A 27,973-nucleotide genomic window follows, 5' to 3' on the forward strand; every position below is an offset into this window, starting at 1 on the left:
TTATCCAAAGCATTCCACATCATCTGTAAAACACGGTGGAGGCAGTGTGATGGCTTGGGCTTGCATGGCTGCCAGTGGCACTGGGACACTAGTGTTTATTGATGATGTGACACAGGACAGAAGCAGCCGAATGAATTCTGAGGTGTTCAGAGACATACTGTCTTCTCAAATCCAGCTAAATGCAGTCAAATTGATTGGGCGGCGTTTCATGATACAGATGGACAATGACCCAAAACATACAGCCAAAGGAACCCAGGAGTTTATTAAAGCAAAGAAGTGGAAAATTCTTGAATGGCCAAGTCAGTCAACTGATCTTAACCCAATTGAGCATGCATTTCACTTGTTGAAGACTAAACTTCGGACAGAAAGGCCCACAAACAAACAGCAAATGAAAGCCGCTGCAGTAAAGGCCTGGCAGCGCATTATAAAGGAGGAAACCCAGCATCTGGTGATGTCCATGAGTTCAAGACTTCAGGCTGTCATTGCCAGCAAAAGGGTTTTCAACCAAGTATTAGAAATGAACATTTTATTTCCAGTTATTTAATTTGTCCAATTACTTTTGAGCCCCTGAAATAAAGGGATTGTGTTAAAAATTACTTTAGTTGCCTCACATTTTTATGCAATCTTTTTGTTCAACCCACTGAATTAAAGCTGAAAGTCTCCACTTCAACTGCATCTGAGTTGTTTCATTTAAAATTCATTGTGGTAATGTACAGAACCAAAATTAGAAAAAAGTTGTCTCTGTCCAAATATTTATGGACCTAACTGTATATATATATATATATATATACAGCGCATCACTTTTTCCACATTTTGTTATGTTACAGCCTTATTCCAAAATTGATTAAATTCATTTTTTTCCTCAGAATTCTACACACAACACCCCATAATGACAACGTGAAAAAAGTTTACTTGAGGTTTTTGCAAATTTATTAAAAATAAAAAAATTGAGAAAGCACATGTACATAGGTATTCACAGCCTTTGCCAGGTTTCCCCTGATCATCCTTGAGATGTTTCTGCAGCTTAATTGGAGTCCACCTGTGGTAAATTCAGTTGATTGGACATGATTTGGAAAGGCACACACCTGTCTATATAAGGTCCCACAGTTGACAGTTCATGTCAGAGCACAAACCAAGCATGAAGTCAAAGGAATTCGCTGTAGACCTCCGAGACAGGATTGTCTTATGGCACAAATCTGGGGAAGGTTACAGAAAACATTCTTCTGCTTTGAAGGTCCCAATGAGCACAGTGGCCTCCATCATCCGTAAGTGGAAGAGGTTCGAAACCACCAGGACTCTTCCTAGATCTGGCCAGCCATCTAAACTGAGCGATCGGGGGAGAAGGGCCTTAGTCTGGGATGTGACCAAGAACCCGATGGTCACTCTGTCAGAGCTCCAGAGGTCCTCTGTGGAGAGAGAAGAACCTTCCAGAAGGACAACCATCTCTGCAGCAATCCACCAGTCAGGCCTGTATGGTAGAGTGGCCAGACGGAAGCCACTCCTTAGCAAAAGGCACATGGCAGCCCGCCTGGAGTTTGCCAAAAAGCACCTGAAGGACTCTCAGACCATGAGAAACAAAATTCTCTGGTCTGATGAGACAAAGATTGATCTCTTTGGTGTGAATGCCAGGCGTCGCGTTTGGAGGAAACCAGGCACCGCTCATCACCAGGCCAATACCATCCCTACAGTGAAGCATGGTGGTGGCAGCATCATGCTGTGGGGATGTTTTTCAGCGGCAGGAACTGGGAGACTAGTCAGGATAAAAGGAAAGATGACTGCAGCAATGTACAGAGACATCCTGGATTAAAACCTGCTCCAGAGCACTCTTGACCTTAGACTGGGGCCGACGGTTCATCTTTTAGCAGGACAACGACCCTAAGCATACAGCCAAGATATCAAAGGAGCGGCTTCAGGACAACTCTGTGAATGTCCTTGAGTGGCCCAGCCAGAGCCCAGACTTGAATCCGATTGAACATCTCTGGAGAGATCTTAAAATGGCTGTGGACCGACGCTTCCCAGCCAACCTGATGGAGCTTGAGAGGTGCTGCAAAGAGGAATGGTCGAAACTGGCCAAGGATAGGTGTGCCAAGCTTGTGGCATCATATTCAAAAAGACTTGAGGCTATAATTGCTGCCAAAGGTGCATCTACAAAGTATTGAGCAAAGGCTGTGAATACTTATGTACATGTGATTTCTCAGTTTTTTTATTTTTAATAAATTTGCAAAAACCTCAAGTTAACTTTTTCACGTTGTCATTATGGGGTGTTGTGTGTAGAATTCTGAGGAAGAAAATGAATTTAATCCATTTTGGAATAAGGCTGTAACATAACAAAATGTGGAAAAAGTGATGCGCTGTGAATACTTTCTGGATGCACTATATATATATATAATATATATATATATATATATATATTGTCGCAGGTGGCTGGGTGTGGTCGGCAATCAGCCACCTATTTAAGGAGCCGCCGCCCTGCAATCAAGGCTGGAGTTGGGTGAGGAGGAGGACAAGGTCGAGGCAGAGGAGGCGAGGCGAGGAGAAGCCCGAGTGCTGTGTGAAGAGGACTGTGTTTGTTGACTTTGGGGAACTGGGGGTTTGGTGGTGGTGCACTTAACATTTGTGACTTTGTGTTAATAAACGTGTGGTGATGGAGCAAATGGTGTCCGCCTGTGTGTGTCCGGGCCGCTATATTTCACAGTGGCGTAGCCGGCAGGATGCTCCACCTGGGTCGAGGTGGGGACCTGTATCCCAAAATATTTCTGTGAAAGGCCTGGCACAACAGGGGAGCCCATCCACGTGCCGCAGGGGTGGCGTGCACCAAACCCCGCAGCAACAAAGTGCTGTATGGACCATTGGGGGTCCATTGAAGGACTTTGTAATTAAGGGACGGCTCACCGATGCGGAGCCCAGGAAGGGGGCTGCCAAGAAGGTGAGGCTGGGGCTGTGGAAGCCGCAGCAGCAGCGATGCCGCCCGGAGAGACACTCTCCAGTGAAAGAGGATAGCGTGAAGACCGACCAAAAGTCCCTCCTCAATACAGGCACGGGATTGGACAGCGTGTCCTGTTCTCTCGCCAGCGGTTGGTCTAAGGCGAGAGCAGGGAATGTCCATCTCGTGCACCCAGGAAACCCGAGTGGGCCGCAGGGAAAGGCCCATAGACAGCAGTCAGTCAGTGGAACCACTCCCAAGGTAAGCCCACCGCCGGCTGCTTCTCTCTCCTTGGCGGCTGCGTTACAGGAGCTGCTAGAAGAACTAAGCCTTTTGCTGTAACCGCCGGCCGAGCGATGTGCCCTCCGGGCGGAGACGCTGGACTCAGGAGGGATGGCAGTGGCGTCGGGTCAAGAGCCGCAGGCAAGAAAGGATCGGCGCACTGCAGGAGCTCCTGGACGGAGAGGTACAGTGGGGAAGGTAGGTGAGACCGACCCCGTGAAGCTCCGGATGACAGCGGGGCTGGGTCTGCCCTCTTACAATGAGCAGATCCAAACTGCCGCGGTGTCCCAAAGTAAGCGGAGGAAGCGGCTTGGGGAAGCCAGTTCCTCTGACATGGGAGGACGTGTCGCTGGCCCGCAGCGTGGGAGGTGGACACAACGCCTGAGCCCACTAGTGGCTCTGTTGCAGGGACTACGGACTTACCGTATGGGAAAGCCGAATGTGGAAGCATCTGAGGGTCGATCGGAGTGGAGAACGTTGGCCCAGCTGAGAGGACGAGGCGAGGGGCTGCGTCAGGGCAACGTCCCCACCCCTTGTTTTTCTGTTTTATTTACAGGCTCGGGCCCTACGCTGCACTGTGTCGACTTGGTGCCGAGGCGTCTTCATCCTCATGGAATGGTCCGCTGATCCTGGGAGGTCTCAGCTAGCGGGGGAGTACTGTCGCAGGTGGCTGGGTATGGTCGGCAATCAGTCGCCGCCCTGCAATCAAGGCTGGAGTCGGGTGAGGAGGAGGACAAGGTCGAGGCAGAGAAGGCGAGGCCAGGTGAGGCCCGAGTGTTGTGTGAAGAGGACTGTGTTTGTTGACTTTGGGGAACTGGGGGTTTGGTGGCGGTGCACTTAACATTTGTGACTTTGTGCTAATAAACGTGTGGTGATGGAGCAAATGGTGTCTGCCTGTGTGTGTCCGGATCGCTATATTTCAATATATATATATATATATATATATATATATATATATATATATATATATATATATATATTATGAAGGAGCTTGCAGACGGTCTGGTATCCTTGGTTGGTGAGGTGCCTTTCATGGTCAGGAAGCTACATTAACGGCTGGGTAATGGTGGGCTGCCTGCCACAGCTATACACTCTCCCATATCAGGAGAATCTAAGTAGCTAATGAGTAAATCACACCATCCATCTTCAGAGCTGGCGGTGGCTTTCCTGGCCTCATATGTGTGACCAAGAAGTGCTCCTGGAGTACATGTTTGGCGTAATGGAAGTACTCACAGGTCCAGCTTTAAAAGAAGTTTCCCTTTGTCAATTTAGATGAGAGAGTAGTAGAAACACGGACTCGCCAGGATTAGATAAGATGGAGGTAGTGGTCCCAATCTTATTATTAATTGTCTGCATTATTTAAACAGAAAGAATAAAAGTGTAGTGTTTTGGACCTGAACCTTGGTCTGTTGTGCCTGAGGACAGGGGTACAAGACACACACAAGTAACATGACAATCACATGCTACTTCTTGTCTTTGGTAGAGTTATACCCTCTGTGTAGAATGAGACAATAAGCCAGTAGCTTCTTATTACCAGCTCCGTTCAAAGCACACAACAACAACAAAACAACAGAGAGAACATGAGTACATCTAAAGCAGGAGAAACCTGGGTGCCAAAGTTAAGTAGACCTTGAGTGAATGATTATATTTTTAATAAGAAAATTATATGATTTAAAAAGTATGCACCTGTATTTAATACATCTTACAGTAGGTGAGGTGAACTGACAGCTTCAAACTGGTCCTGTGAGTATGACTGATGCCCATCTAAGGTTGATTCCTGCCTAACACCAGATCATGTCACTTGCAGAAATTCTCAGATGATTCTGCACTTAATAGGTGTATTGATAAAGGGGATGAGACAGAATATGGGACTCAGGTAGGGAAGTCAGTTTCTTGGTGCAAAGAGAATTGTCTTCACCTTAACATCAGCAGAACCAAGGAACTGGTTATTGGGTTTCACCACACCAAAGACCCTCTATGTCTGGTCACTATTCAGGGAGTGGATGCTGATGTGGTGCACTGTACATATACTAGGGGGTCCAGTAATGACAAGCTGTACTGGTCTATTAAAAGAGAACTAAACTCTTAAAAATAACAGTTCTTTATTGGCACTTTGTAGTTCTTAACTGGGTTGTGAATTTTTTTTTGTAGAACCATTGCTTGACAAAGCACCATTTCACTCTGGGAAAGTTTCTTTGAATATGAAGTTGGTTCTTTCTGCTTTGAAAAACTTCCTAATATATGGAAACCAATTAAATCTTTAATGAATGTATGGTAGGCAACCTAGCAGGACACTGACAGGTCAAGAAAACCTGAATGTAGCCACCAGCAAGAGTCCTTTTAAAATTTGACCCACCAGTATTTCACAAATCTGTTACCATCTGTTCACGGGTATTTGCTGTATAGACCCTGTTACAGATCTAAATAAATAAAAAGGTCTTTGTGTGGAAGGGCCTTTTGGGTACCAAAGATGGTTCCCCTATAGCATTGTTCTGGAGATCCACTCTTTATTTGTAAGAGTGTATTTAAGAAAGGGCAGAGCAGACACTCTTTTTAGGGGCCAGTGCTTCTTTAATGTGGGCGGTGACATCCTTTACAAGTCAAAAAGTTTCTTCTTTTTAGTAATTCTGAAAATTCCATCTATCTGTCTGTCTATCTTGGACTGACTCCAGCCCAGCACATTGAATTGGATTAAGTGTGTCTGAGAATGCAATTTTCTGTGCATCCAAGTATTTATATATCTCTGTTTATAGCCCATCTGACCTTTTCTGTGTCCTCATTTCTAGTCCTTAGTTGTGGCGGCTGGAACCTATGCAAGCTTTGAATCTTTGCAGAGCACTGCTCAAACTTTAGAGTCACCAATAAACCTAACACAAAGAAATGCGGCAGAAATACTGGGGTTCCAGGATACCATAGCATAAAAACCTTAACTGACGAAATGACTGCTGCACCTTGTTTTAAAGCTAAGTAGCTCATGAGTGACTCAATCATTTTTGTGTTAAAAGGCTACTGAGAGATGGAGTCTATTTCAGCAATAACTGGGGCAAGGCAGGACATATTCCTGAATAAATGCACTAGTCCAGGGGTCCTCAATCACGGTCCTGGAGAGCCGCAGTGGCTGCAGGTTTTTGCTCCAACCCAGTTGCTTAATAAAAAGCAGTTATTGCTAAAGTAACACTTCTGCTTCACTTTAGTGATTTTGAGCCCTTATTGCTTAATTTTGTCTTAAACAGCTGTTTTAATTGCTCCTTATTATCAATAACATGCAAATGACAAGAGAGAGCAGCATTTCTCCATTTAGCTTATTTACATTTACACCTGTGTGTATTTATCTGCACTATTGGGTTTAATTAAATACTTGGAAGAAGAAAAATGAAGAGAAAAAAGTGAAGGACTGAGAATTACTCGTCCATTTTAGCCTTCAAATCATTTGCATGATAGAAAGGGAAAGAAAATCTAGGATATGAGAATGACCTGACATAGCAGAGTTAATTTAATTTCATAGCTTGTTAGTGCTTTATTGGCAAGAATTGCTTTCTAATTAAGCAACCAGGTCAGAACAAAAACCTGCAGCCACTGCGACTCTCCAGGGGCCTCATGTATAAACGGTGCGTACGCAAAGAAATGTTGCGTAAGAACTTTTCCACGTTCAAATCGCGATGTATAAAACCTACACTTGGCGTAAAGCCACGCACTTTTCCACGGTACCTCATGTCTTGTCGTACGCAAGTTCTCCGCTCGGTTTTGCAAACTGGCGGCACCCAGCGTCAAAGCAATGCTACTGTTCCTGTGTGATTACTCATTATTTTCATGACGCGCTTTATAAATACACAGAAACTAACCGCATATTGTTTATTAGTGTAATGCATCTGATTGTAATTAACTCGTAACAATATAATGGTCCAGGGAACAGCCATAGTATTCCAAATACCATAACTGCTTTAGCGTTGTTACTCTCACTTCTTCTTCTTCTTCTTCTTCTTTCAGCTCCTCCCGTTAAGAGTTGCCACAGCGGATCATCTTTTTCCATATTACTCTCACTGCACGACTCGGAGTATTTATATCACTGTATCTGAGTGTGAATCACAGCAGCAGCTGATCGGAAAGAGAATTATCGGTATACAGCTTTAAGGACACGCTACCTCAGCCACTGCAAAATGTTTTAAAGCCTTTCCTGTACGGACCTCGCGGTTCAGAAACAGTTTAATCCCAAGAACTTTAAATGCATTCAATCAATTGCTCCTTGTAGAACGGTTTGTACTTATAAGTACAATCACCCCACTGTAAACTACAGTTATAATATCTCACAACCTGAGCCACTTTATAAAGCGCGTATTTACATATGATGACGATATCATTTTTAAGGTGAAATGCAGCAAAATATGTTTGTTAAATTATACACATAAAACTTTTAACTTCATTTAAATAATCTATATTCTTCACTGGGAGTGTCGTGAAGGATAGAATAATTAAACATGTACTACGAAGATATTTCAATGTTCCTTAAACGTTTTGAAGAATCGCGCTAAGCTTACAGATGGCTTAACGTCTATTACAGAGCTGATTGTGTGGCGATCGGTTACTTGGGGAAAGAAAAGCAAGGACTCTTGGGCGCTACGCCAATATATATTGAATATAAAACAGAAAGAGAAAATAACAACACAGCTAAAAACGCAGCGACAAATTTCGACAAAAGATAAATGCTTGTCATGAGCACGAGGCTCATGAAACACATGTTTAATAACGTGCTTTTGCTCCTATCATCATGAAAATGACATCACGTATACATCTCAGTATTTTAGTTATTCAGAGAGCTGTAATATCACGAATGTAATGGACTCTGTGTCCAGTTGGAGGAAGAGAGCCAGTTTAAGAAGCAAGTAGTGATTCACACACATAGATCACATACGAGTAGAAGATCAAATACAAAACAAAGCATTTAACGTGCTGCTTTAATTACGATGTAATTTTGAGAAACGGGTTAATTAAACGATTTTAAGATGAAGTTTATAATGTTCTACTAAATGACAAAATAAACTACGTGATTAAAGTGGAAAATTCGAGATTAAAGTTGACATTTCGTGCTTTTTCCCCACCGTGTGCCTTTTTTCTCTGTACCCTAATAAGCTTTCATATGACACTCAGACAGTGGGCTTACAACTCTTCTTTTCACGGCAACTTTGATATGTGACTTCTTTTTATTTCCGGCATTGTGCGATTTTGTTAATGTGAGCTTTCAAGTTTCTCCAACACGCTATGTCACTCGATCAACTTCATTTTGTTGATTATACCACGGCTTATTTGAACAAATAGTATGTTTTTCCTTTGCCTCCACTTGGTATTCGCTGAAATTCTTATATTTTCCCCCGTTCTTTTCCCATTGTCTTTTCACAGAAGGCTGCGCTTAAGGGCGATTTATATTGATTTGCATATTCAAATAGGCGTAATTCTGGGAGGATTTGGGGCGTTACAAAATGCGCGTGCACGAGCGTTAGTTTTCACGCTGATCGGGATTTATGTAACGAAAGAACGTGGAAGCTGGAGTACGCACAGATTCTTGCATCTGGATTTTTCTGTGCGTAAGCACATTTCGGCTTTTGTGCTTACGCCATGTTATAGTGCGAGTTCTACGCACGGCGTTATACATGAGGCCCCAGGACTGGGATTGAGGACCCCTGCACTAGTCCATCGCTTGACAAATTCACACTCACACCGTGACTAATTAACCCAACCATTACATTTATGGGATGTTTGTGAAGATTGAAGCGCTCTGCGCATAATGTACACAATCCACATAGACGGTTACCTGGCTAGGATTATAACACAGTCTTCTGCAACAGTAAGACCACCAAAGCACCTACAATATATCCATTTTACATTTTTGGTATCTAATCATGATTTTGCTAGAAAATACCAAAACAGACACCAGCACATTTGTTTTCTATAAAATGTCCATTGAACATTATATAAATTAACCAGTAGGTTAAACAGTTTGTATTAATCAATCATCTCGTTGCTTGATACATCATCACCTTTGAACTATAAGAATGCCTTCATCACAGTTATTAAATGCAGAATTTCATGAAGAGGACAGAGTGCATTCTGTAATATTCTTCAGTTGGATGCAACAAATGATGGATGGCAGCAACAAGGGTGCATCAAGCAAAGCTACATCAGTTGGGTTGCTTTGCTTCTTCACAGGTGTTGGTAGAGTGTAGGAGGTATGGACAGGGCTGGCACTACCATTAAGGAGAAATAGGCATTCACTTTTAGGCAGATCATAAAAGTGGTGGGGGGAACCCAGCCGCACTGGTTAGCTACCGAACAGTTGGTTGGTTGGTACTCTAGTAAGCTTGGCCTAGGGTGCAATAAAACCTAGCACCGGCACTGAGTACGGATAAGATGTTAAATGTCTAGCATTTTCAGACCTTCCACATCTGGCTTTCTAAATCAGATTGATTTGCCCAAGATCACGTTCAGAGCAAGGGCAGAGTGGTGGCTCTGAGGCTAGGGATCTGCAGCAGCAATCAGAAGATTGGCAGTTCGAATCTTTCTACTGCGTTGGGTCCTTAAGCAAGGCCCTTAACATGCAATTGCTTCATTCTGGGTACAACGTTAATCTGCATCGAGGTCCTCCACATTACAGGGAGAACTTGGGGGTTGGTGGCAGGATTGGCACTCCAGCCACCATAAAAAACCTCACGCTGTTCCAGTGTGGTGCTGAGGTGTCACCCGCTGCACCTGGATACCAATGCGGTGGTTCGTCATGTGGTGGGTGCGGCAACGTGCTGTAAAAATCAGCGTATGCTCCCAACCTCAATGTTCGGAGTGTAAATCTGTTTGTCTAGTGAAAGAAGAATTAAAATGACAGGTTTTGAAAAAAAGATTGAATTCTCTTTGCCGTTCATATGACTACATTCTCCTGGATTGTAGTTGTGGACAAGAGGGGTGCAGAGTAAGAATGGAGAGAAGAGTTTGTCAGTTGTGTGGTTTGAGTTAGTTAATTTTGTGTAGTGCTTCTGAGAATAGCTTTCTGCACAGGAAAATGTTCCCTTCGTCAAAATTTTTATTTATATTTTTAACATTTGTAAGCTGAATAACTTTTCTTTAAAAACAGCAAACTATTTTGATTTGTTTTCCATGAGAAAATTATAAGTTTGCTTACTGTATAGGGAATAAAGTGACACAATGTGATGAGGGTGTTTGAGCCTTTATAAATAATTGTGAAAAGGCACGTGCATCATAGTGGGGCCGCTGCTACATTTAGTGGCCCTGCTCCTCAGGGTTTAAGGGTTTTATTATGTGGCAGCAGTAAATGACTCTGCTTTTTAATAGAATATTACAGTGGGTTTGCACTACACTACCATCCAAATAAAATCTTAAACTGTCTAAAAATGATTTGCATGTTTCCGTTTAAGGAAAAATATGTATAATAAATATCCAGAAAACCACTAATACCTTGTCTCCTTTTTTTAAAAGTTAGAATACTCTGCCAAGTCACTTTTTTGGCTGAAGGGAGACTGAAGCCTCAAGACTGTGTGTCGTTTCTGTCAGTGTGCCCAAAGCTACACATCACCGTCTGAATGCCTAAATGTGAGCCGTTCAGTGTTTGTCTGAGTGACAGAATATATGATCGGGGTTTGGGGGGTACATCAGGCAAAATGATTTAGGTTTTCTGTGAAATTAAGTAACATGTTTGAATATAATCTTTGTCTTTTAAGGCACCAGGCAGTGGTAACATATTGGTTAAAGATACACTGTAAAAAAAAAATGTTAATTTTACGGTAAAAAACTGGCAGCTGGGGTCGCCAGAATTTTACCGTAAAAAAGAAGGTAACAATATTTTTTGGTCTACAGTATAATTTTGTAGTAAAAACTATTTGTTCTTTGCAACAAATTCCAACAGAAGGGAATGGTTAACCATAACCAGAAATTCATGTTGTGTATTAAATATGACACTGAATAAACAATATGTATTGGCAGGGTCAAACCCCAGTACATTGTTTGCATCAGTAAAGTAACAACAACCAATAGCAAGCATGTTTTGTTTTTTTTCTTTTCATTACTTAAGACAAACACTATTTTGCTTGTCCCCTTTTCACTTACATTTAATTTTTCTATTCAGTGTCTTAGCTTTGAGCACACACACAAAGTCTGGCCCATTTGATAATTCACTGTTATCCACCACCTTTCCCCACACATGCATTTTTTTTCCTTTTTTTCACTTCCCTTCCTCACAATTAATATAATCTTAAAATTCTTTACCTTTGTTTTTTTTAACTCTGTTCTTGTTCATTTTTGTCCTCCCTGATCCTCCATTGTTCCTTTATGTCTCTTTCAAAGTTCTGTAAAAGTCTTTTAATGGGTACATTTTTATTATGTATCACAGTTTCATTCCTCTCCCACCACATATTCTCCTTTATTATATTAATTAATTTCCATTTCTCTTTTCCCATTTTTTCATTCAACCCCTTCCCCACTAAACCATACAGTACTCCTTCCTTTGTTATTTCCTCTTTCCCTATTAACCTGTCCTATTTCTGTAATATCCCTTTCCACACCTTTTACATTGCCAGAAAAACTGCTGTTTCTATCTCACTGCATGTTTCTCTGAGACATACTGGAGATTTTACAATTCTTTGTTTGTACATAGCTGTGTTTGCCGGTAGCACCTCGTATACTGTTAACCAACCCAAATCTTTTTGTTTATTTGTCAATTCTCTTGCAGCAATTTGTTGCCATACTTTCTTTGTCTGTTCTTCTGATAGTGGTCGAATTTTAACTGTTATTTCTTGCTCTGCAATATGTTTTTTAAGATCTCTAATCCTTCCCCATATTTTGGCCTCTCCTTCCTCCCATTTATATTTCCTCAAACATTTTGTTATTGCTACAGTATATAATGTTTAGGCACCTTAAAGGCAATTGGTTTATTATTTGCAGTTTTCCATAATTTTGCTCTTCTTAATTCTGCTCCCACTAAGTACCTTACCATGTCCGCCATTTTCCCTTTTTTATTCAAAGCCATATTAATTACTATTGCTGTGTGTTTTAATATAAATTCCTGTTCTATTTTTGGAAAGCCTTTTCCTCCTTTCTCTTTTTGTGTTTTTACTATTTTTCTTGCTATTTTTTCACATTTTGATCCCCACAGAAAAACAAAGCACGCTCTTATAATTTTTGTTAAAATCCTTTGTGGTGGAAAGAACACCATGGCTAGATATGCAAATTTTGGTAAAATTATTGCTTTTACCAGCAATATTTTCCCCTCCATAGTCAAACTTCTTAACCTCCAAAATCCTATTTTACTTATTAATCTTTTTTAACATTTCGTTCCATTTGTTCTTTTCTATGTTGTTGTCTCCAAAATTTACACCCAGTATTTTAACCGCATTTAAAATCTTTATCTTCCCTTCTGACTTTTCTTTCCATTTCACCCACAGCACACAGTCACATTTTTTTAGATTTAATGTTGAACCCGATGCCCTACAAAAGGATTCTGCATGTTCAATAATTTGGTTCACACTGCACACGTCTCTTATAATGATGCTTACGTCATCCATATATGCACATATCTTCATCTGTTGTCCTCCGCTTCCTGGGACTTCAACTCCCCGTATATTTTTGTCCATTCTAATCTTATTTATCAGTGGCTCAATGCTAAGTCCAAATAAAACTGCCGACAGAGGACACCCTTGTCTTGCTCCCCTCCCTACTTTTATTTCCTCTGACAGTTTATTTACCTTAATTTTGCTAACAATGCCTTTGTATAACGTTTTTATCCAATCTAACAAAGCCAAAGGCACTCCTATTCTCTGAAGGATTTCCCACATATATTTGTGCCGACTTTATCAAACGCTTTTTCAAGGTCAAGGTTAATAACCCCAATATCCATATTTCTTTCTTTCATCCAGAATATACTGTCCCTCAAAAGTCACAAATTGTCTGCTGCACTCCTCCCTGGCACCACACATGCTTGTTCTTCTCTAATCACATGTTCAATTTTATCCTTTAAACGATTTGCTAAGACCCTTGCTAAAATTTTATATTCCTGGCAGAGCAGAGTTATTGAGCTCCAATTTGTAATATTCACTGTCTCCTCCTTTTTGGGAATAAGAGGCATTATTCCTATCTTCATTGTTTTAGTCATTTCTGTCTCCCTCAGGATTTCTCGAAATAGACTCAGCATATTTTCTCCAAGTATCTCCCAAAATGTCATATAAAACTCATTTGGTAGTCCATCGATTCCTGGTGTTTTGCCGCTGCTACACATTTTCATGGCTTTCTCTATCTCCTGCAACTCTATCTCTCGCTGTAACTGTTCTTTTTGTTCTTCTGTAAAAAACTGGTCTATGGTTTGCACAAGTTCTTTAACACACCCTGTGTCTGTTTCTTTCTCCATATACATTTCCTCGTAAAATGTTGTTATTATTCTTAATATTTCTTTAGTCCCGTTTTTCACATTTCCATCTTTGCCTATCAGTTCTTCTATCCGTGTCTTTCTTCTCCTCTCCTTCACCTTCTTGAAGAAGAATCGAGAGCATTTCTCTCCTTCCTCTTGCTCTCTGACTCTGCTCTGGAACTTTATCTTTTCTTCTCTGTTCTTATATACTTTCCCCAGTTCTTCTTTTATTGTTCTTATCTCTAATTCTGTCTCTTCATTTATCTCCTCCTTTCTGAACAATTGTTCCAGTTCATATTGTAGTGTTTTTTCCTCTTCTTTTTCCTCCCTACTCCTTTCTTTACCTTTTTTTTGAAAAAATTCCCTAGTGTTCCTTTTCATCAACTCCCATCACTCTTTTTGGCTTCCACACCAGTCTTTTAGGGTTTCCCACCCCCTATAGCGTTGTTTATCTTCTTCCCTAATTTTTCTATCCTCTAACAGAGTAACATTCAATTTCCATACAAAGTCCTTTTTTTCCTCTTCTTTTCCTTTCTCTATCTCTGCCTCTAAACTACAATGATCTGAAGAAAAATCTGGTCTTAATTTACAATTCTTTGGCTCATAATTGTTATCAACCAAAATATAGTTTATTCTGGAGGCCTTTCCCCGTGTTCCTCTCCAGGTAAAACCTTTCTCTTCTCTTTTTAATTCCCTAAAGACGTCCTTCATGCGACAGTCCTTTATAATTTGTTTTAGTTTTCTAGCAGTTTTGTCTTCTTGTTGCCCTCTTTTATCTATATCACTAGAGCAGTTTAAGTCCCCTACCACAATTTAGTTGTTTTCTAAAGCAACTGCTGTTTGCAGTAAATTGAACACTTCCATCCTCTGGACGGGTGTTGTTGGGGCATATACATTAATTAAGGTGATTGTATATCCTGTTACTTACAATTTCATTTTTATCAGTCTCCCTTTCACTATTTCATCATATGCTTTAATTTCGATTTCTTTATTCTTAATTAACACCCCAAACATCTTAAGTAGAAGAACACAATTTTCCTCCTTTCTTTACTTTGAATGCTACATTCAAAGTTATTATTTTTACTTTCATGTTTTCCTTATGGTAGTGTAGTCTACCTCACCTCCTATCTTTCCTTTACTTCCAGGGGTTACATATTTTTTGGGCTTCTTGACCACTTTCTTCTCCGTTCTCCACTCCTCTACCCCTTTCATGCCCGTGGCTGAGACAAACCCTTCCATATCTTTGGACTCCAAATAACAGGGAGCTGTCCCCCATTCCTTTGGTTTTTCTCCCCCTTCCTATGATTTTCCGGAGCTCACTGGAGCTAATATATCTGGCCCACGTTTCCTCTGCAACCCTGGGTTTATTTGTGTTGTCTGAGTTCCTCAGACTCCTCATTCAATAACGCTATCACTTTTTCCTCTCTCATTGTATTTCTCTTTACCAAGTTGGCATAGGAGGCCGGACAGTCCCTAAAGACATGCGCCTCCTGCCCATAGAGGTTACATTTAATAGGCTTCCTACACTCTCTTGTACTGTGGCCCTCCACTTTACAGTTTCTGCATTTTATTATGCCACACTCTGCTGCTTTATGACCCTCGTTTCCACACCTTCGGCATACTTGTGGCTGACCCAAGTAAAAAACATGCCCTCTAACAGTCCCAATTTGTATAACTGGAGGCAAATGGATCATCCTTTCTGTGTCATTCTACTTTTTGAGAATTACATCAAATTTGTACAACCCATTTTATATCCCATCCTCATCCGTCATTTGCATACTAGTCTTTATGTCGCAATATTGTAACAACCAGGTTGAAATATCCTGCAATTTTACTTTCTCCGTAAACATTAAAATATTTACTTTTCTGTCCATTCTGTCACTCAAGAGCAAAATCAAAATCTTTTCCAACACTGGGTTAATCAGTTTTTCTTTCTCCACCGTTCTCAGACATTTATTATACAATGCTCTACTCTTAAACACCATCTCAAAAGTAGTTTTACCTGGAAAAGCAAAAAGGTAGTCAATATCACCTGGTGAAAACTGTAGAGTCCTCTCCAGCACCTCCTTACTGAAGTCCCCTCGTTCCATTTGTCCATCCTTCAACTCCAAACGAACCACATTTCGCCTTTCTCTTCCATTAATCGGAATACGGGCTGCAGGTCTCCCGAAAACTCCAAGTCCTCTGTTCGTCTCCATGTCTCCTTCAATCGTTCTGCTGTTGACTTCTATTACTTCCGCCATCTTGCTCCTAAAATGTTTTAAAACACCACAAGCCAAGAGAAGCAGAGAAACAGGGTGATGGACATGCCAACCTACCCAGCTCTGGATCCAAGATTGTGGGGTGCTCCCTACACCTGACAGAGAAAAACCAAATGGTATCTCCCCTGCAAATAGCAAGTATGTACCATTTAATTATACACATTGAAAACAATTCAATGCTTAAGGAAGGTATGGCACGTTGTCTGGTGAGGAAGTAAAGTTTTCTTTTGTGGTGTATGGTGTCCTACTTATCGAATACAACCCACCATAAATCAGCTTCCATAACCTCAAAAAACCTTCAGCATGTGGGGAAAAATAAGTCTGCTAACTTAGGTTATGTTTTTTTCCCTACTATTCAAAGGTATGTGGTTCACCAGGAACAATATTGTAAAAAGGGGCGTGTCCTTATGCAAATATCAACAACAACAACATTTATTTATATAGCACATTTTCATACAAAACAGTAGCTCAAAGTGCTTTACATATTAAAGAATAGAAAAATGAAAGACACAATTATAAAACAAAATAAATCAACATTAATTAACATCGAATAAGAGTAAGGTTCAATGGCCAGGGGGACAGAAAAAACAAAAAAACTCCAGTTGGCTGGAGAAAAAATAATAAAATCTGTAGGGATATTGTAACCGGTTTTACTAAAACAGTGATTTACCGTTTTACATTTTACAGTTGTTTACCTTCGTTATTTAACAGTTTTACACTGTAAAATTAACAGATTTTTTCTGTATAACTGTAATGCATCAATAAACGTTATTTGGCATATTTTGAAGGTACAAAAATATTGATTTTACAGAACTTTCACCATTTACAGTATCTGTACAGTTAAATTTACTGACTTTTTTACAGTGTACAAGTATTTTAACAATGACTCAACACCCTGTTGCTACATAAAAAGACTCTGTCCCAGAAAAGTATACTCAAGTACATTTATAACAGTAACATTTAATGAAATGTGTTAGATTAAAAAGTATCATAAATATATTGTGGAGGATAGCTAGGGTCCTTGCAGTGGAAGGACCAAGGGAGAGAGTGTGCTCAGGGCATTGTCTGCCCTGGAATGCTAGATGGTAGCCCCCATGAGCTGCACTGGTGCCTCAGATTCCCACAGGGCACCATTGGAAATGGAGTTCTACAGGTCAGCATTTTGGGTTCCGTAGGTGGTTCCAGGGGGTGCTGCAGGGACTCCTGAGCCCCACATCATCAGGCTCCCATCTTACCCAGAAGTGCTTCCGGACCAGTCCTAGAAGACACCGGAAGCTCTCCTGGGAATCACATGAACGGCGCCATTGGCAGCTGATCAAGAAGCCAGAGTCGGGAGGTGGAGGACAAAGCTTGATGGAAGAGGGGTGGAGGTGGAAGAAGAGATAGAGAAAGAGAGAGAAGAATCAAAAGAACATTGTTACAGGCTTTGGACTGTGTACTGTGCTGGGCAGGTGGGAAACGTCTGAAAGTCATGTCCCACGAGAAAATAAAAAAAAAGAAATTTGTGTAGCTGAACTTGTATCTTGCGTCTGTGTTGGGTTTCGGGAGCTGAGTGCCCCCTTCAGGCCACAATATATAATGACAAATACACAATCAACATACACAAAACACACTCCCAATGTAAAGAATTAATTCTACAATGCTATGTTAAATATTTTCATCCAATTGGAGGTTTAAAGTCTGATGGGCATAGAGGTAATGCCAGACAAAACAGAAGTATTAATCTTATCATCAACTCATTAACTTGAGACAGCACTGGCTATGAAGTAAAGCCTCCAAATATTCTAAAGCCTATAAGAAATGGCTGGGACAGACTGGTGTGTAGGTGTTTAACTGTACAGTTTACAATTTATGTGCCCCCTGCAGTCTCACCTATCTGTTCTTGGCTGACAGGAGTGGAACTCAAAATGGTCTTCTGCTCTTGTAGCCCATCTGCCCCCAAGTTCAGTGTGTTGTGAAATCTGATGTGCTTTTCTGGCTCCCCACAGTTCATCAGTGTTACTGTAGTCTTTCTGTCAGCTCGAACAAGTCTGACCATTATCTTCTCACCTCTCTCATTAACAAGGCAGAATTGGCACTCACTGGTTGTTTTTTTTTATCTATAATAAACTATAGCGACTATTTTGCATGAAAATCCCAACAGTTACAGAAATACTCAAACCAGGCCTGTCTGGCACAAAGCATCACACCACAGTCAAAATCTGGTGTTTGTGGACATAAACTGAAGCCCTGAACTGTATATGCATGCTTTTATGCATTGTGCTGCTGCCACATGATTGGCTGATTAGATAACTGCGTCAATAATCAAATGTACAGTGTTCTTAATAATTTGTCCAGTGAGTGTATATAGAATTTCACTTGTAATACTTTTAATGGTTTTACTGCTATGCATAATTGTAGTGTAGAAATTCATTGCCCTCTGTATACATGATGTTACTACTACTTACTGCTGGAACAATTTTTTAACATATCTGACTTCACAGCAGTGGGAGTGCCGAGCAAAAAAAGAGTTCACAGTTAGAGCAGACCACTAGGCCAAAGGCAGGGAAGACAAGGGAAGTAAATATTCAAAGTTGATGTATAAATTGGAGAGGTCCTATTAGTTTGGTTAGCCACCTCAAGACCAAATCACATTTGTGTGTCTGTCTTTTCTTTGGATACTCTACTTTCCATCTCTACTCAAAGACATGTATTTTAGAGTGATTGGCCTACTCTGACTGTTAGGACCTGAAAATTGAATAAAGTGGGTATAAAACAGAAATGACGATAAATCACTTAGGAATGCAGGTTTATGTGGTTTAGTCATTCTGCATAGCTGGGGTTTATGTTTTTATGTGATAGTCCATCCACCTGCTTTCTGAGCCATTTTTATCATTTCAGGTTCAAAGAGAGGTGAAGCGACTCACAGTATTTATCAAAAGGTAAGGACCAGTTGTGACAAAATCTGTTTCTTTCTTGGTTATTTAGTTTATTGTAACAAAACTTTACTTTGACTGATGTCTGTAGACTGCTGTGAAAGTGTTAAACAAAAAGACTCTGAGTAATGCAGGCTGTCATCTGTGGGAGTCTCAAAAGGGCAGTCCAGTGTCCTGCACTGTAAGCCACAATAGGCAATTGGGCCTGTCATTAAGGGACTTAAATTAAATGGCTCGCCATTATCATCATGCCAACTGTTAGCTTCTATGTAGCTTTCACTTCTGTCATGCTTGCTTAATAAAGTCAAAGCCAGTTATGTAAGTCAGATCTGCCAGCTATTTTAAGACACTTGAAAGCTTATGTGTTGAATATGGGTTGTGAACACTGGACGCCTGACACAGTAGCCATTTAAACATTCCAATAGAGTAGTTGTTTCCATACCAAGATCTCCCTAAGCTGTTGGGTATTGTAATCAAGGCATCTTCTTGTAATTGATCTCCGGAATATGTTATTTGAAACTGTATGAAAGATAATTGTTGAAACAAACCAGCCATTTTAGGCATGTGGGAAGGGAAGTACAGTGTAATTCACAATATGTGTTAAACATGAAGCCCTTGTCCCTGGTTCTAACCTAACAAAATAATTTTTGTGTAACCTCTGTCACATTTATTTATGGATCATACGCAACAGAAAAGAATGCAATGACACAATGTGCATACCATGAAAATCATCACAACTTTCTAAAATGAATTGTGAAATAAAGGTGTAATACACATTAGAAATTGATAGTTTTAGCCTCTTTATACTGTATATAAAGTGATATGACATCCACCCATCTGGCATCTGTGCCCCTGCACTATTGCACTAATATGGCACTATTGAATGTTAGAGCTTTAACTAACAAAACGATTTTTATCAACGATCTTATTAGTGATAAAAAAAATAGATTTTTTTGCACTAAGTGAAACATGGCTTAGCTCAGATGCGGCTGTTTTAATCGAATCTGCCTCCGGATTACAGTTTTACTCGTGCAGACCGCCAGGGAAAAGGGGGCGGATTGGCTAACATTTACTCGAGCGATTAAAACGTAAAGATGTCAGTTTTGGTAAGTTCAAGTCCTTTGAGTATCTCGCCGTTGTTGTTCATGGAGATTCTCAAGTTCTAGTATTATCCGTGTATAGACCTCCTAAATATAACGCGTCTTTTTTTGAGGAATTCTCTGACTTAATGTCAATTTTAATTACTAACTATGACACACTCCTAATAGTTGGCGACTTTAATTTTCATATAGATAATCAGTGTGATCTAAAAGTAAAAGAATTTATGAACCTCCTGGATTCTTTTGATTTGAGACAACTCATAAATCAGCCTACACATAAAGCAGGTCATACGTTAGACTTAGTGATTACTAAAGGACTGAAAGTTGATATAAAACAGATCATTGATATTGGTGTATCAGACCTTTTTCTTCTACTTTTTAATATAGAAATAATGATAAAAAACACTCATGAGAAGCATTTTGTTAAAAAACGCTTCTTTGACTCGGTAGCAGCTTTAAAACTTACAAACATTTTAAGCAATCAGTCCGTTTATAGTGCCAGCTATAATAGTGAGGATAATGTAAATAGTAAGGTGGAAAGATTTAATACTAAAGTGAGAGCTGCTGTTGACATAGTTGCACCTGAAAAGACAGTGAAAAAATCTTCTAGCATTGTTATACCATGGAAGACCCAAAGAGTGTCTGATTTAAAGAGAACATGCGTAGAGCTGAGCGTCAATGGAGGAAGACTAAACTAACTATCCACCATGAAATATTAAAAGTCAAAATAACAGAATACAATAACACTGTCTGTCTTGAGAGGCGCTGCTATTTCTCTAAGATTATAAATAACAATGCTAGTAATCCCAGAGTCTTATATTCTACAACTGATCACCTACTAAACCCTCCAGTAAAACCTGTGAGGCTATCGCTGTATTTTTCAATCAAAAAATTAATGATATTAGAAATAACATAGTATATCCCTCCAACACTAAGGATCCTCCTAAACCCCAGCATCCTGTTATAAACAAATTAAACTCTTTCACTAGGATAGATTTACCTGATTTACAAAAAATAATCTCTCAATTAAAATCCTCCACCCGTCCTTGACCCAATACCAACAAGGTTTTTCAAAGAAGTATCAGGCGTGCTAATTGATAATGTTCTTGACATAGTAAATTCGTCACTAGATACTGGGGTCTTCCCAGACTGTCTTAAGACTGCTGTAGTTAAACCCCTACTTAAGAAACATAATCTTGACCCTCGCTCTTGAAAATTTTAGACCCATCTCTAACCTGCCTTTCTTAAGTAAAGTTCTGGAGAAGGCAGTCATTATGCAGTTAAATGACCACCTAAATAAACATGCTATTCTTGATAAATTTCAGTCGGTTTTAGAACAAATCACAGCACAGAAACTGCACTCGTTAAAGTAGTAAATGACTTGCGTAAATGCAGACAGAGGCCATTTATCTGTTCTCATCCTCTTAGATCTGAGTGCTGCATTTGACACCATTGATCACAACATTCTTAGAAATCGCCTTAGTCAATGGGTGGGCCTCTCTGGCAGTGTCTTAAATTGGTTTGAATCCTACCTGACAGGGAGAAAATTTTCTGTTAGTTGTGGGAATTACAACTCGAAGACACATGATATCCGATATGGTGTTCCACAAGGCTCTATCCTGGGTCCGCTGTTATTCTCAATCTACATGCTTCCGTTAGGTCAGATTATCTCAGGGCACAACGTGAGCTACCACAGCTATGCTGATGACACACAGCTGTACTTATCAATAGCACCTGATGACCCTGATTCTATTGATTCACTAACACAATGTCTGACTTGTATCTCAGAATGGATGAATAGTAATTTTCTCAAGTTAAATAAAGAAAACTGAAATCTTAGTGATCAGCAATAATGGATACAATGAGGCTATTAGAAATAAACTGGATACATTAGGATTAAAAGTCAAGACGGAGGTAAAAAGCTTAGGGGTGATTGTTGACTGTAATCTGAATTTTAAATCACATATTAATCAGATCATTAGGACAGCATTTTTCACTTAAGAAACATAAGTAAAGTTAGACCTCTTATATCACTGAAAGATGCTGAGAAATTAGTTCACGCGTTTGTTTTCAGTCGACTAGATTACTGTAACGCACTCCTCTCAGGACTACCCAAAAAAGATATAAATCGTTTGCAACTAGTGCAGAATGCAGCTGCTAGAATCCTAACTAGGAAAAGAAAATCCGAACACATTTCTCCAGTTTTGATGTCACTACACTGGTTACCTGTGTCATTCAGGATTGACTTTAAAATTCTGCTTATGGTTTATAAAGCCTTAAATAATCTAGCCCATCTTATATATCGGAATGTCTGACACCTTATATTCCAAATCGTAACCTCAGATCCTCAAATGAGTGTCTCCTTAGAATTCCAAGAACAAAACTTAAAAGAAGTGGTGAGGCGGCCTTCTGCTGCTATGCACCTAAAATCTGGAATAGCCTGCCAATAGGAATTCGCCAGGCTGATACAGTAGAGCACTTTAAAACACTGCTGAAAACACATTACTTTAACATGGCCTTTTATAACTTCATTTTAACTTAATCCTGATACTCTGTATGTTCAATTCATCATAATAACTATTCACAGTGGCTCTAAAATCCGTACTGACCCCTACTCTCTTTTCTGTTTCTTTTTCCGGTTTCTTTGTGGTGGTGGCCTGCGCCACCTCCACCTACTCAAAGCTTCATGATGCTCAAACAATGATGGATGGATTAAAAGGCAGAAGTCTACGTGACCATCTTCATCAAGCCCTTCCGTGAGAATCCTAAATCCAAAGAGGACTGTTTCATTTATGTTAGGTAGAATGCCCAGAGGGGACTGGGGGTCTCATGGTCTGGAATCCCTACAGATTTTATTTTTTCTCCAGCCGTCTGGAGTTTTTGTTTTTCTGTCCCCTGGCCATTGAACCTTACTCTTATTCGATGTTAATTAATGTTGATTTATTTTGTTTTCTTATTGTGTCTTTTATTTTTCTATTCTTTATTATGTAAAGCATTTTGAGCTACTATTTGTATGAAAATGTGCTATATAAATAAATGTTGTTGTTGTTGTTGCCCGAGTGTAACATTGTCTGGTGTCTACAAGAGGGCAGCAATGTCTGATGAACAAAGGCAAGTAGCTGGTATAGGGTAGTAAACCATGCAGTTTACGTCTGAGCATCTGGGCATCACCTTGTTCTGCATCCACAACAGGGCTGAAATGTCTAACAAGGAAAGGCAATAAGAAGCAGAAAGAAATAGGGATATGCTGCATAAGCAGAGAATAGAGGTTCATAGGTGAACACTGCTTTATAATGTACTGGTAAGGCCTCGTCTGCAGTACTGTGTGCTGTTTTGCTCTCCAGGCTACAAAAAAGACATAACAGCACTAGAAAAGGTCCAGAGAAGAGCAAATGGGCCTATTCCAGAGCTACAGGTAATGTTTGATGAGGAAATATTAAAAGAGCTGAGACATTTCAGTTTAAGCAAACAATAATTAAGAGGAGACATGATTGAAGTATTTAATATTATGAAGGGAATTAGAACAGTGGATCGAGACTGTTATTTTAAAATGAGTTCAACAAGAACACAGGGATACAGTTAGAAACTTGTTAAGGGTAAATTTCACACAAAAACATTAGTAATTTTTTCTTTACACAGAGAACCATAGACACTTGGAATAAGCAACCCAGTAGGACTTTAGGAAGTTTCAAAACTAGACTTGATGTTTTTTTTAAAAGAATTAAGTGGATAGGACTGGCAAGCTTTGTTGGGCTGAAAAGCCTGTTCACATTTAAATCTTTGTAATGTTCTAACGAAACAGATGGACTTATGATTGTACCATTAAGCCAATTTTAACAAACATGTGTAGCAGTGCAACAGCTGAAATGACCCAATTTCCCAGCAGCCCCAAAGGTGTTTCCCCACATTTAATGTCTGAAACAGACACAGGGGCTATTGGGGACAAGAAGAGCCAGTGGGAAACTTGAAAAGGGGCTGGCGAAGAAGCTAGAGGAAGATCTGTGTTTCTGTGTAACCTGTGTGTCTCTTCCTACGTAAGTAACTACTGTAAAGTCATTTCTACCCTAGATCGTTTCCCGTTAGGATGAATGGACTGTCTAGTGTCTGCCTGTCATGTGAATAGTGGTGGATTAGTTGTTGCGCTCCTGCAATTCTCACCCATCGCTGCTCAGGACTACCGGTAGGACTGTTTAATTAATTTATTATGGAAGCTGTTCCTTGAATAGTCATCGTCATCTTTACACCATATCATTTCATTCATTTCAGCCACATTGGAACTGTATAAGGACATTGTCATGAGTGTTTATTGTTGGGATTGAGTGTTGTATGTAATATTTGTATTAGGGAAAGGGGAGGATTGTCTGATTTTTGTTGTTTGTATTTGATTTTCCATTTAATGTATTATTTATTCATTTGTTTGATTCGTGTCTCTGTGGTGAGTTTGTGTGAGTTGTGCCAAGGCAAGGTGCATTACTAGAATCCCCATCGAAAAAATAAATAAATCAGTCCAATCGACGGTATGAATCTGAGCAGCACCGGACTGTTACACATGCATTTTGCTATGCTAGTTTGACAATAATTGTGCCTTATACAAGTTATGCTACTAGCCTAAGGCTTTCATTGATCATTCTTCATTATACATTTTTATGGGTTTTTTTAGTACCCTTCCTCACAATAATCCCTGGTGATGCTGCCTCTAAGCCCTTTTGAAATTTTTTTAATATATTTCATATTTTCACTGTTTTTCTTTGAGACTCTATTTGTATGTTGTGGTTTCCTTAGTTCTTTGTCTTATTATCAGTTATATTTGGAATACTGTTTCTGATTATTATTTTTAAATTTGTGAAATTAAGTATTGTTTTTTGTTTAAAATTCCACAATAATTTGTGTAATGCATGCAATAATTAATACATTTATTGCAGCCAGAGCTTTTTTGGTGGCTTTCTCTCTTGCCATGTTCCAATTCATAACCTTGAGAAGTTAAAAGCAGGAGCTAGCATGAGTCTAGACTTAGGACGAGGGTTTGGGCAAATGTTCCCTGACAGGAGGAACTGGGAGATACAGAGGGCGACAGGATGGGTGAAGGTGAGTACTTTAGTGACACTGGAAATGATGGGCAAGCAGATGAGATGCCCCACCAGATGGATAGACATTAAGACTGCAGAGTATGGTTCAGCAAGGGCAAAAGGGACATTTTTTTCATTTGGAATTTTGTTTTAATCCTTCTTTTTTGTTTTGTTTTATTTTAAATAGATAAATAAGCCATTTGCCTAGTGTCTTGACATTGCCACTTTTGTCACACAAGTATGGTATGCATTTTTAGTGCTTGCCTGGAGACTTGATATGTACAGTATGTATATTTGGCAATGTACAGAATATTAGAAAAGGCATTATAAGCCTTTGCCCAATTTGTATTGCTTTTATGCATCATATGGCCATCTACTCATTACTTTAGACGAAACTCTGGTTATCAAAATGAGAAATACACTGGAGGAACATAATATCCTTAGAGAAAAAATGCATGTCCTTTACAGCAAAGCCTAACATTTTATTCACAGAGGACCAATGACTTGACCTACTGTTATAATTCTTTGCAACGCATTGTTATTTAATAGGTGGTAGGATATGCGCCAAATGTGTGTATTTTAATAGATTGCTCCCCAGATAGGAATAAATTATAATGAGAAAAAACATATGCAGGGTGTATAAAAGGATATAAAAGGCGTAGGAGTGAATTAGTTATTCAAAATATAATTGCGCAGAAAATAAAAAGTCAATCTGTCTATCAATTTACAGAGCCCACTTATTCATATTACAAGGCTATGTTGGGCCGGAAGTCTGTCCCCACAGCATTGAGCACAAAGGAGGAATCATTCTTGAGTGAAGTGCCAAAAAAAACAAAACAAAGCTGTATGTGAAAAATCTTTACATTTTCTGGAATCTGTGAATGTGTCAGAGTATGGTCAGGCTCATACGTATTATTTACATGTATGCCATAAAAGTATCTCAACATTTAACAAAATAGCCCTGCTTCCAAGACAAATATTGTAGGTATGGAACTGTGACAATCCAGGGATAGTTTCTGCTTTGTGTCCAGTGCTGTTATGGTAGGATGGGCCGCTATGATCCCTAATTAGAAAATGAATGGAAGCATTAGACCATACCTAAGAGATATTTACCAGCACCTGCCTTTCTGGGCCACATGTTTTGAGTACAATTTAACATGACATTCTCCATCTGCTTAATCCACTCAGGGTCACAGGGGCTGGAGCAGCAGCAATGGACAGAAAACAGAGACCATTCCTGGACAGGGTGTAAGGCACATTCAGACTCTGAGTCAGACTCAATCTAACTTGTGCATCTTCAGAATAGGGTAAGTAAACCAGAACATCCAGGGAAGACCCCCATGGAGACTGAATGTCCTCCATGCATAAAGTCAAATGAATGACGATGGATCAGATAGGCAGCAGCACTAACCACTGCACCACCATTTACTATAACATTATGGGCAACAATTCCTTCTTACTTATTTAGCGCTAGATCGTTAAAACTTCCATTCTTCTGATAGACCTCTCATTACCAAATGAATACTTTTATCTAGTTTGTTGCATTATTTTACATTAATAGTGGTGTAATAACCTACCAACTACTGAAAAACATAAAATTAGAATATTAGAACATTGGAATGTTAGAACAGTCTAGACGAGAATAGGCCATTCAGCCCAATAAAGCTCACCAGTCCTATCCACTTAAATCCTCCAAAATAACATCAAAGCTAGTTTCGAAAATCCTAAAAATACTTTCTACCTCACTACTTGGCAGCTTATTCCAATTCTCTATGGTTTTCTAAAGACATTACATTAGAACATTCAATTCAACCTATGAGATGCAATAAACAATTTTAAGTGTATAGCAGTCCATCATCAATGCTGTTCTCATCTACTCTCCTCAAGGAGATCAAAGTATTTAATAAACAATAAACAATTTGTACATTTTTGACAAGCTACTCCTTAATATACTTGCTTCCTTGATGGAGAAAAGGAAATGAATTAAAACATTGGATGATATGGTAGCGACCATGGGTCAGGGCCTGACAGGGACATGCTCTTCAAGAAGCCGTGGGCTATCATGGGGTGCAGGAATACACAGAGAAGACGACAATTTAAGCAAACCTGTGAACAGCATAAATGGGGTGGAGACATATCATGATGAGAAAGCATTTTAATCCAGGTTTTTCCTGCTGCTAAGGCCTATCAGCCTGTGTGCATGGCCTCCAGTAAGTCTCAGATGCGGGCCCTGGCCTTGGCGGAATAGTGTTGTAGTTGTGTTGCCTCTGACCCTCCTGGGTTGGTGGAGGGAGACCGAGCTACTTGGCATGTGTGTGTCTGTGTGTAGGCCGAGAGGATGATGCAGCTCAGAATATGTGGCAACAGAAGAACTAGTGGCATGGTGGTGGCATCATTGAGATGCCAAAGATCCTTTTTAGGGCCACACTGGTGGGCTGGAATAAGGTGGCTGAATCCATTCCTCTGCCTGATACAATATATTCAATACATAAAGGTGAGCATATACATGAATATTTTGAAACATAGTAAATGGGTGGGTTGTGATAACTTTGTAACGGCCGACTCCTTACCCAGCCGACAACTACACTTCCAAGACCTGTGGCCTGAATAAATTACTGAGATTGAATCTTATATATCAAGCCGTACCTCTAACAAATGAAATGGCAAACAAAACACTACTGCACATTTCACACGTAGGAAAAAAAAATAGATAAATATACAGTATATATATATCCCTCCACCAAAGCAACAACGTGACACCACCATATATTTACACAACAAACCCTCCCTTGCCCCTGCAACATGTAACAAACAACAACGAATAACAATAATGAATGAATTATGGAATGAATGATAGTGAACTTGAGTATAAAACTGTTCTGAATGCGAATGATTGGTCAACAGATATGTGATGCGTTTGTATTTCCCAGAACAAATGGAACAACCTCACCATGAATCCTTGGCTTGTGGTAAATAATGAAGTCCGACCCCGAGGTCTCTAGCGGTGATTGAATTAAAGCAAGTCTG

At 39.8% G+C, this 27,973-nt stretch overlaps 1 long non-coding RNA gene across 1 annotated transcript in view; it reads left to right on the top strand.

Annotated features, from left to right (window-relative positions):
* The window catches only part of LOC120537885, a 30,118-nt gene extending 10,405 nt beyond the window's left edge, over positions 1-19,713 (top strand). Inside the window, exons 3-4 of the long non-coding RNA XR_005635408.1 lie at positions 3,762-3,968; positions 18,746-19,713. This is a non-coding gene — a long non-coding RNA (uncharacterized LOC120537885). The remainder of the gene's footprint in view (positions 1-3,761; positions 3,969-18,745) is intronic.
* Positions 19,714-27,973: the final 8,260 nt, after the last annotated feature.

The sequence above is a fragment of the Polypterus senegalus genome, chromosome 1 (assembly GCF_016835505.1).
Source record: "Polypterus senegalus isolate Bchr_013 chromosome 1, ASM1683550v1, whole genome shotgun sequence".
Lineage (NCBI taxonomy): Eukaryota > Metazoa > Chordata > Cladistia > Polypteriformes > Polypteridae > Polypterus > Polypterus senegalus.